The sequence below is a fragment of the Tamandua tetradactyla genome, chromosome 5, assembly GCF_023851605.1.
Source record: "Tamandua tetradactyla isolate mTamTet1 chromosome 5, mTamTet1.pri, whole genome shotgun sequence".
Classification (NCBI taxonomy): domain Eukaryota; kingdom Metazoa; phylum Chordata; class Mammalia; order Pilosa; family Myrmecophagidae; genus Tamandua; species Tamandua tetradactyla.
Genome location: NC_135331.1, coordinates 125,230,868 through 125,238,856, shown reverse-complemented (window position 1 = coordinate 125,238,856; position 7,989 = coordinate 125,230,868). Strand labels below are relative to the sequence as shown.

Here is a 7,989-nt window from a genome sequence, read left to right as displayed (position 1 = left end):
TACAGCCACATAATGCATGTCTTTCTCAAATTAAGTATTGGTGATACACAAATGGTTCTTATCTCAGAAGCAGAAAACACAGGTGGAAGGAAAGACTAGAGCGAGACTTCTGTACACTGCTGAGCCCTTGTGATAAAGACAGTAAGAAAGGCATCCTGGAGAAGGCCTCTCTACCCCAGCCCCATCTCAAGCTTCTCCAGCTTTGGGTAGACCCTGAAATGCTTCCCACAGACAGGCTGGGACTCGGGTGTGAAAAGAATTTTTAATTTGTTTGCATGTAGGTGGTTCAAGCTCAAAAGCTATTGCCTGGTCTCCTACCCCCGGTAAGGGCTGAACACTATTCATGGAAACAATAAGCTTTGCCCTAAAGACACACCAGAAAATCTAGTAATTTAGAGCCACCTACAAATCATTTTAAGATTCTTGATAGCTGCGTGTCGTAAAGTTTTCAATTCATCAAGTGAAATAAAGTGTCAAATTGTGGGCTCATTTTCAATATAAATTAAAGGGATGGTGGGAAACACAGTGTCTTACATGTGCTGGGGAAGAGATAAACACAAGGGAAAGATGCAAAATACACAGACAAGCACAGTTCGAAAAAAAAGCAATGTCAGCCCTTTCAAGTGAGCCCAGAATAACTCCACTATGACCACTCAATCCTGCAAAGCACCTTTTCCCAGTGGTAATGAAATGAGATGGCAATCTGCTAGATCTAGCCAGCTCAAAGAGCCCTCTGACACACCTGGGTGAAAGAAGTTAACTAGTTTGGACATGGTCTTGAAAGAAGTCTAATAAAAACATGTCAGTGAACATATCAGTGCATTCAATTTACCTTCTATGTGAGCTCCCTGCCAACATTTCGGAAGTCTCTTCTTTTAGGTTTCACTGTTTGCAAGGTGAGCCTGTTCTGCTTGAATAATCCATTTTAGGGAAGGGGTAATGGAGACAGCACTACCCATAAATGGGGACAGGATAGAGTTTGCAAGGCACTAGCACATATTTTATCCTTGTTTTGAAAACAAAATGCCTCAAATTTTGTGTGATCACTACTGAATAAAAACAAGATGCTATTACAGAACTCAACACTTAGGTCCAAAGAGAAGCACCTAGGAATATCAAAGGAAAATCATCTGGCTAGTGTGTCTAAAGCAAAAAAAGAGAAAGCAAAGGATAAAAATGAAGCAGCGCCTTCACCTGAAGTAATGTCCATATGCTGGTTGCCTTGGTTCCTCCATAGAATCCATGTCTGGAAGATGAGGAGCAGGAATTAAAAAGGACAGTAGAAAAAATGGGGAAGGTGTGGTAGGAAAAGGATGCACAAAATGGGCACTAGACAGATATAGTGAAACCAAGAATGTACTAAAAACCACTTGTTGACAGCTGACATGCACTCACAAGCTCTATGTTTCTGTTGTGAGAAAGAAGGACAAAGTTCAGATGTGGGAATGGTAAATGCAGGACAGCCATCCCTGGGGCTAACCAGGCTGCCCCCTCCCAAACCCTGTTCCCTCCAGACCAACAGCTCATTCTTACTCTTTGTGAATGACTTCCTCTCTGGGCCTGGCTCCCCCAAAAACAGCAGAGTTGGGATTGACTACTTGATCGAAGGGTGTTATAACTGTTCAAGGTTTAAGCTGGAGTCATGGTCTCTGTGCTCTTTCCTATTTTGTTGGTTCTCTGAAATCCATATTGGATCCACAAAGGGGCACGCCATCTCTAAACTGAGCCCCCATGGGAGGGCCTGTTCACTGGTCACCTGGGTGACTACCTCCCCTGCCTCCCAAGAAGTCATCTCAGGAATTCCATCCACCTCTAGATTCTCAAGAGTCATTCATTCCTCTGTTGTCTGGTCCACCTTTCCTGAATCCACAGCCACTTTTATCCTCTTTTCTGTCGTCTGCAATGTCCACACAGTGACCTATCACCCAACAGTGCACCATCATGCGTCAAAGTTTCCTTAAGGGACTCCACCTCATCAACTTCTACATAGCAGAATCCTTTAAATTTGTCTGTGTCTTTGTCTCTGACAAGCCATACACTCCTCATGCTGAGATCCTTAGAGATAGCATCAAAGTTGCCCTGAGCTGCGTTGAAAGGTAGATTCCCTACATATGCTATGTAAGGGGCCCTGTGGGCAGCTCCTTCTGGCTCCAGGAACTGTGGTCACCAGCACTGCCATGGGACCTTCTGACACTGCCGAAGCTGCTGTAGGCCTGATCATTGTAGGTACTGAAGTCCACCATTTGCCGTCTCCACTATGAGAGGAACCAGTCTTCCTCATTTTTGAAGGACAGTTTGGCTGGATACAAAATTCTCAACTGGAAGTCTTTTTCTTTCAGGATCTTATATATCACACTGCCTTCTTGCCTCCATAGTGCCAGTTAAGCAGTACAAACCCAGTCTTATATGGTTTCCCTTGTACGTAGTAGATTGTTTTTCTCTTCCTGCTTTCAGGATTTTCAATGTTTACAGACTGATTAGTATATGTCTTGGAGTGGATCTATTTGGATTTATTCTACTTGGGTTTGTTGGGCTTCTTTGACTTGCATAGGTATGTCTTTGATAAGAGTTGGGAAGTTTCCCCCCATTATATCTTCAACTAATCGTCCTAGTCCTTTATTCTGCTCCTCTCCTTCTGGGGTACTGATTATTCTTACATTTGTGCACTTTGTTTTATCCATCATTTCCCTGAGATCCAATTCAAATTTTTCCATCTTTTTTGCCATTTGTTCTTTTGTGTGTTCAAATTCAGTTGTTCACTCTAGTTCACTTATTCTTTCTTCTGTCTCTTCAAAATTCTGCTGTTGTGTGTCACTAGTATATCTTTGATTTGGTCTACAGTATCTTTAAGTTCTATGATATCTGCCATTTTTCTATTTATTCTTGAAATTCTTCTTTATGCTTTCCCAGTGTTTTCTTGCTATCCTTTATGTCATTAGTGAACTCATTGATTTTATTTAGTAGAATTATATGAACGTTTTTGATTAGTTGTTCCAAAATCTGTGAATCCTTCAGTGTTTTAATTTGGGCATTAGGCTGGGGTATATCTGCGTACATCTTCATATGCTTTGTGATTTTCCCATTGCCTTTGAGGTATGTAAATTTTTTTTCTTTGGAAGTTGATTCCCTTCAGCAGTCTAAAGCTTTCTATTTGTGGGACTGGTATAGAGCAGGACATAGAATGTGGGGTGGGGCACAGCAGCGTAACAATGCAGTGCAGGTATAGGCACAGGTCAGGGGTGTTACACTAATGCCTGGGAGCATGGGGTGTAGGGTGTGGAGTTGTGAGAGGTGGTACAGGGGTCATGGGGCCGGGGCTGGCCTTGGAGTGCAGGAACAGAGTGTGACATAGGGGACCAAGAGGTAGGACTGCATGGATGCACAGGGCTGAAGAATGGGCAGGATGTGGGTAGGCACGTGGAGTGCAGGGGTGATGGGTATCAGAGTGTGGGGGTTTGGGGCACTGAGGTCAGGGTATAGGTATGTCCTTACATAGGGAGAAGGGTCTAAGGAGACCTGGGTGCAGATATGCATGTGTGCAGATATGCATGTGTGCAGTGGTGTGGTACAGGTCATGGGGCATAGGCTGGGTGGGAAGGCACGTATGTGTATGTCATGGGGTGGTCACAGCCCTGGTGGGGAGGCAGGGGTGCATGCATATGTAGGGCTTGAGCTATGTGGCATGGTTGCTCACATGAGCATCTGTTGGGTGAGGGAATAGGTGCTTGTACCAGGGGTATGGATCAAGGTGCCTGTGTGTGCACGGCAGGGAGAAACTTGTGAGGTACATGTGTGTGTAGGGCATGTTTGGTGGAGTGCACAGATTGAGGCACAGATACACGGGTACCAGGCCGGACGTGGGCATACCTGTATACAGGTCTGGGGTGTGGGCCCTGGTATGCGTATACACAAAGCTCAGGAGGTATGGGGCAGTGTTGCATGCCTGCATGGGTTGGGGGTGGATGTGACCTGGATACACGTGTGAGCCCTTGCTCCAAGCTGGGGGGCAGGACTGGGACAAGCACGTGCGTGCTGTACAGGGGTTGAGGGGACAAGGCTTAGATGCCTAAGTGCCAGGGCAGGAAGGACATAGGAGTGTACATGCACAGGTTGGGGAGTTCGGACGCTGATGTTCATGTGCACAAGAGCAGCACTCTGGGGGGGGGGGGGGGAGGAGCGGAGAGTTGCGTGTGACTGTGTGCTGGGGGTGGATATGGCCTAGGTGCACAGGTGAGTGCCTGCAGGGACAGAAAGGAGAAAGTGGGGGGGCGGGTTGGAGGGCTGGGCATGGATGAACAGGTACCGAGAGGCGTGGGGCAAGAGTGTGCGCTTGTCTGGGAGAGGTGGGGGTGGTGAGGCAGGCGGGTGGGCGCATGTGGGTAGGGATGTGAGGGTTGTGGGGTCATGGCAGGGGTGCTTGAAGTGCCACAGTGTAGGGTGGATAGTATGTGGTGGGGGTTCAGGTGTATGGGGCATGGGGGTTTCATGAGATCGGAGCAGCACAGGTAGGTGTAGTGCATTCAAGGAGTGCAACTTGCCTTGCCCCCATCTTCCTGTCTGTGCACTCCTGAGGGCTCCAGGCCTCCATTTGGAAAGGCTGTTTGTGGACAGTCTTCAGTTCTCTGAATCTCCAGTCCTCTGCTTTTGCAATGAGGGCCTCCCTATTTTGGTGTAGTAGACCCTGTCAGGTCACTTACACCCTGGAACCACTGTCCTGGTCATTTTTCTGTCACTTTTCTAGCCATTCCTTGGAGTAGGGGTGAATTCAACTTATTCTATTCTGCCATCTTCCCAAAAGTTCTCTCCATTTTTTTTTTCTGTATGTTGTATGGCAGAGTCACATTTCATTCTTTTTCCATGTGAGTATCCCATTATTGCAGCACCATTTGTTGAATTTTTGCTTGTTTTTTCTTTCTTTGTTTTGCTTGTTTGTTTGTGGGAAGCACATAGGTCAGGAATCAAACCTGGGTCTCTGGCATGGCAGGTGAGAATTCTACCACTGAATTACCCTTGCACCCCCCTCTTCCATTTTTAAAGAATGGTTTTGATGGATATAGATTCTTAAGTCTTTTTCTTTCAGCGAATATGTCATTTTGCTGCTTCCTGTTCCCCATGGTTTCTGATCAGAAATGAGTTGTCAATTTTATTGAAGATTCATTGCATGAGGTGTGTTGATTCTCTCTTGGTGATTTCAACATTCTCTGCCTTTAGACAATTTTATTTGATATGTCCACGTATCTAATCTTGAAACTTACCCCACTTGTAGTTTACTGAGCTTTGTGGATGTGCAGATGAATGATTTTCATCAAATATGAGAAGTTTTGGGCCATTATTTCTTCAAATATTCTCTCTGCCCCTTTCTCTTTCTCTCCTCTGATCCTAGAATTTCCATTTTTGCTGAAATCCTCTCCTTTTGCTCATTTTTTTTAATATATTTTTTTTACATGGGCAGGCACTGGGAATCAAACCCAGGTCCTCTGGCATGGCAGACAAGCATTCTTGCCTGCTGAGCCACCGTGGCCCGCCCTCCTTTTGCTCATTTTTGATATATTATTTAATCATAGGAACCATACATATTTGTGTTGCTAATATAAATGGTATCTTTTCACAAATTGCATCTTCTTGCTTTCTAACTTTAATACTTTTTTGTAGACTTTCAAGGGATTGTGCCTGTGTATTCCATATCATCTGTAAATAGTGGCTGTTTTATCCATTCCTTTTTATTTATCTCTTATTTATTTTTGTTGACTCTGTTAGAACCTACAATTCAATGTTCAATAGAAGGAATGATGGTTGGCTTCCCTGTCTTGGTCTTTATTTTACAGGGTGTATTTTAAATATTTTTCCACTGAGAATGACAATTGCTGTAGATTTTTGTTCAATATCCTATATTAAACTAAGGGATTTTCCTTCTTGTCAATGCTAGGAGTTTTCCTAATGAATTGTTGAATTATATCAAATGCTTTCTCTATGTCTGTTAGGGTGATGATGTTTTTTGCTCCATTTATCTATTAATATGGTGTATATTAAGAGATTTTGAACGATTTAAAATAAAATAGATTTCAGCTCACACTTAAATTCCTATAATCAACCCAATTATTTAATTCAATTTCTTAATATTACATTTAAGGTTTTACATTTGTCAATTTGGCTTGTAAGTTTTCCTTTCTCCAGATGTACTTGTCTGATTTGTTTGGTATTAGGATTAAAATAGACTTATGGAATGCCTGGAAAATGTGCTTTCTTTTTCTACTCCTTGAAAAATTTTTAAATAAAAAATTTTGTAAGGTTAAAATATCACATTTGGGTTGTTGGTAAAATTCACCATAAAATCATTTTTATAGAAATAGCTAAATTAATAGTTCAATTTTGGTAAGTTTAGACATTCAGATTTTCAATTTCTTCTTTAATCAATTTCAAAATGTAATGTTTTTCTAGGAATTTGTATTTTTCACTCTAAATATTCATTTTTCAGCTTGAAGTTCACAGTTTTCTGTTTTTTAAAAGGTCTGCTGTAGCTATCACCACATCCCCTTTTCATTTCCAATATTGTTTATTTGTATGCCTTGACATCGTCTTGCTCATTTTTTTCCAGAGGTGTGCCAATTTTACTAATATTTTCAGAAGACTAGTTCGTAATTCTGTTGATCCTATTTTATTCTATTGGAGTTTTTCTTTGTAACATGCTGTATTATTTAAAACATATCTTTTCTACTATAGGCTTTTGTGATAATAAATGTCTTCCTTTTTTTCTTAAATTTTTTTTGTCATGATTCAATTTTCAATTTTATATTAGAATTATTTTAGCATGAGTTGTTTTGAGGTATTTGTATTTTTCTAAACATGTGGCTTTAAAAAATTTATCCTTTTGTTAAGGAATCTAATAATTGATATTAGTTTGGCCACATAACCTTTCGATTGGCAATTTACTGGTGTGTCTTTTTATTATCCATTTACTTTCAAACTTTTTCTGCATATGGCTGGAGTTTTAGTTTATCTGTAAATAAAGTCTAAAAATATGTCTATTTTAACTAAAATTTAGGTCCATTTAAATATAATATAAAACAATCATTGATATATGTGAATTGGTCTACCATATTTTCATTTCTGATCTTTATCCTTCCTTCCATATTTTGCCAACCCATGTCCTAAACAAGGATCTTAGAATGCTTCAACCTCTAGTCTACCCACTTGTTTCTGGCTTATATTCAAATATTGCCAGGCCATCTAGTTAAATCTTTTTTAAAAATTATACAAATTGGACCCTTTAAATTGTTTTATATTAATGCTCATTTAATGTAATGATTTATCCAATGATGCCAGTTTGAAACTGCTGTGTATCCCAGAAAAGCCATGTTTTTTTATCTTGATTCAATATTGTTACGTGAAATTTTTGATTAAGTTGCTTCCATGGAGATGTGAACTACCTAATTGTGAATGGGACCTTTTGGTTAGGTGGTTTCCGTGAAGCTGTGTCTCCACCCATTCAAGGTGGGTTGCCTACTGGCGTCTTTTAAGAGGGAGTCATCTGGGGAAAAGCTTCAGAGCTGACACAGAGATGTTTGGCGATGCAGAAAGAAAATGCCTCTGGGAAGCCATTTGAAACAAGAAGCCTGGAGATATATTGAGCTAGAAGATATCACCATGTGCCTCCCCAGCTGACAGAGAAATCCCACATGTTATTGGCTCTTTGTTGAGTGAAGGTATCTTTCTCTGGATGCCTTAGTTTGGAAATTTTAATGGCCTTAGAACTATCAACTTGTAACTTTAAAAAATTCCCTTTATAGGAGCCAACCCATTTCTGGTATAATGCATTTCCAGCAACATTAACAAACTAAAACACAAATGCTTACCATTTTCATTACTCGTTACTTTTTTTCTGACTTTCTAGATCTTTCCTGTGGGATTTTATCATGAAGGATATGTTTTAGATTTTCTTTTAAAAAATTATCTTTGGTGGTAATTTATTTTGTTCACCCAAAATGTCTT

At 41.0% G+C, this 7,989-nt stretch overlaps 1 pseudogene; it reads right to left on the bottom strand.

Moving 5' to 3' along the window:
- Positions 1-1,529: 1,529 nt before the first annotated feature.
- On the bottom strand, positions 1,530-2,243 carry LOC143682725 (eukaryotic translation initiation factor 4H pseudogene; annotated as a pseudogene).
- Between the last annotated feature and the right edge of the window lie 5,746 nt (positions 2,244-7,989).